This window comes from Fukomys damarensis, unplaced genomic scaffold (assembly GCF_012274545.1).
Source record: "Fukomys damarensis isolate Sample0158 unplaced genomic scaffold, DMR_v1.0_HiC HiC_scaffold_36, whole genome shotgun sequence".
Lineage (NCBI taxonomy): Eukaryota > Metazoa > Chordata > Mammalia > Rodentia > Bathyergidae > Fukomys > Fukomys damarensis.
In genome coordinates, this window is record NW_022900948.1 from 24,631,024 (window position 1) to 24,633,904 (window position 2,881).

At 46.4% G+C, this 2,881-nt stretch overlaps 1 pseudogene; it reads right to left on the reverse strand.

Moving 5' to 3' along the window:
- Positions 1 to 278: 278 nt before the first annotated feature.
- LOC117284405 lies at positions 279 to 404 on the reverse strand (annotated as a pseudogene).
- Positions 405 to 2,881: the final 2,477 nt, after the last annotated feature.

The following is a 2,881-nucleotide window of genomic DNA, read 5'->3' on the forward strand; positions in this document are numbered from 1 at the left end:
GCCACTTGTACTACAGAGCGTAGCCTCTCGCTTGTGCGTCACCTTGTTGAGTCTTCACAAGAGTTCAGCTGTGTGAATATTATGAATCTCAGATTACAAATAAAAAAGGACTTAGGAGAAGAGAAAGTACTTTTCCTGTTAGGATATTCCTAGATACTGCTGTTCCAGGAGTATCTTCCTAGAAGACACCGATTATCCTGTTTCAAAGCCTCTGGCAAAGGGACCTGCCCCTCATTGTGCCGTGACACATTCCCTTCCTCTATCTCTCCCCCCCCTTTTAAAATATGGAATGTGTCATGAGATTGCGTGTCGTCCTTGTGCAGGGCCCTGTTCCTCTTCTCTGTATCGTCCTGTTACTCTTTTCTGTTATCGTTCCAACTTAGTAATGTGCTGCCGAAGCGAGCACTCACTCCCACTCTCAAGAACCCAGAGCCACTCTGGCCTCCATTACCGAGACCCCCTGGAACCAAGCAGGATTCAGGGGACCCATCCATCACTGGCACAGAGGAGGCCCGAGGTCCAGGGAAGAGGAGCTTGGGGTCCCTCATTTGGTTGGCTTTAGCAAAGACCATCTGAAAATGCCCAGCAAGGTTGCTGGAAACCTGGAAGGAGAAGGAAAAAAATCACATGGGACGTAGCACTGGGACAATGTTCGGGGAGATAAGATATAAAAAGGCAAACATGGCAATAAATGCCACCATATTTCTTTCTCTGTGTGTCGATGCTTTTGAAACACATCGCTAAGAAAACATCTGGAGATTTCCTTTCTGCTATAGATACCGTCGTCGTCTTTGCAGTTTGTGCTGAAAGCTCACAAAGCCTGTTCTGAAATGGACTCCATTTTAATCCTCCTGTAATGATGCCATTATTTTGACAGCTGTTTCTACAACCCCTGCAGGATTTATATGCAAGCTCTGGCCTCTCTTTTCGTGTAGATATGCGCCATCCCCTGGAAATGGCAATTCCCACAGGGCAGGGAATGTGTTGTACACTGTGTTGGTACACGGTGGTAGGAGGGGGAGAAGAGCACAGGTTTGGAGACCGGTGTTTCTACACACTAACCAAGGTTCCAGCACACACTGGCGGGGCAGCCGTGGGCGGGCTGTGTGGTGGACGAGCCCCCGAGTCTGATTAAACCATGACCCACAGCCGTAGTAACCAGAGCAAGCACTCACTCCCACTCCATTACTGAGACCCTCTGGAACATACTGCTTAAAGTCCTGCTGTGATTAGCTCTGATCTGATTTGCTTACTCCCACGGCACAGTGTTTTATAATGGAGTATTTGCTCTCAAACCTGTATTCCAGAACCTCATCTATTTACTTTATAGCTCATGTTGGCTTCAAAGAGATTAACAAGGACATTTTGAGCTTCTTGCCCCCACCTTTTGAGCTAAGTACAATAGAATATGATTCAGTATTTTAAAATTAGGATGGCGTGTGTTGTTAGTCTCAGCCAGTGGGGAGGTTGATATAGGAAAAAAAAAAAATCACTGGAGTCCGGGAGTTCAAGGCCAGCCTGGACACACAGTGAGACCTCAACTTAAAAACATTTAACAGTTTAAGGGCTAGGGTGTAGCTCAGAGGTAGAGCCCTTGCCTGGTATGCATGAGGTCTAGGTTGGTTTGTTTCTTTGTTTTTTTGATACCAGAGTTTGAACTCGGGACCTTGTGCTTGCAAGGCAGGTGGCAGAAAGAGGTCCTGGGTTTGATCTCTAGCAATTTAAAAAAATTTTAAAGCATGAAGTCAGGGGTTGCTGCACCCATGGCCAGCCAGTGGTGAGGGATCCCACAGCAGCTGCAGGCCGAGAAGTGGGCCACTGAGAAAGTGTTCAAGGCCCACGGCAAAAGCACCAGAGGCTGAAGCAGACTGAAGAAACTCAGGCTGAGACTGAACAGTTCAGCCTGCACAGAGAGAAAGCATTCAAGACAAAGAAAGTGCTGCCTTAGGACCACAGGGCAGCTGCAGCAGTGAAGTGGAGGAGACCAAGAGGGCCGACCTACTTCCGGCAGGACAGGATAAGGCCTGGGAAACCTGTCGGACTTTGTGACATCCGACCAGAGATCCATGAAAATGACTACACTGATGGATAGAAGAAAGGAGCGCCTGTTCTGTGGAATGGCACTATAGACGCCCTCTTGGAACATAAAGCTTTAACAAATCGATTTCTATTCTCATGAAAGGCATTACATTTTTTCAATCTTAAAAATTTTATTAATGAATTTTATTTTATTTTATCCCGCCCCAACACCCTCCCCTCCTTACATACAAAAGCTTTGTGCTTATTTTTTTCATTTTCATTTTCAGGTTTTTGTTTTGTTTTGTTTTGTTTTGTTTTTTTGCTTTTTTTGAGACAGGGTCTCACTATATGTACTTGAGACTCTGACCTGGAACTCACTATGTAGCCCAGGCTGTTCTCAAACTCACAACAATCCTCCTGCCTCAGCCTCCTCAGTGCTGGGATCATAGGCGTGTGCCACCACGCCCAGCTTCACTTTTTTTCTTACGCCTTCCTTCCTTTCTTCCTCCCTTCTCCCTTGTTCCCCTTCCCATTTGAACACTTTCTTTCCATTCCACAACATCCATATACATCTCAGCCCTCCTTTCCACATTCAGTTCCTCACACCGAGGAAACAATGTGGTATTTAAACGTGTGTCCAGATTATTTCACTTAACAGAGTGGTCTCAAGGTCCATCCATCTAGCTATAAATGTCCGAAGTTCATCCTTCTTTGTGGCAGAGTAGTACTCCACTGTATAAAAAAACACATATTGCGGGGTGTGGTGGCACACGCCTGTACAATCCCAGCACTCAAAAGGCTGAGGCAGGAGGATCACGGTGAGTTTGAGACCAGCCTGGGCTACATAGTGAGTTCCAGGTCA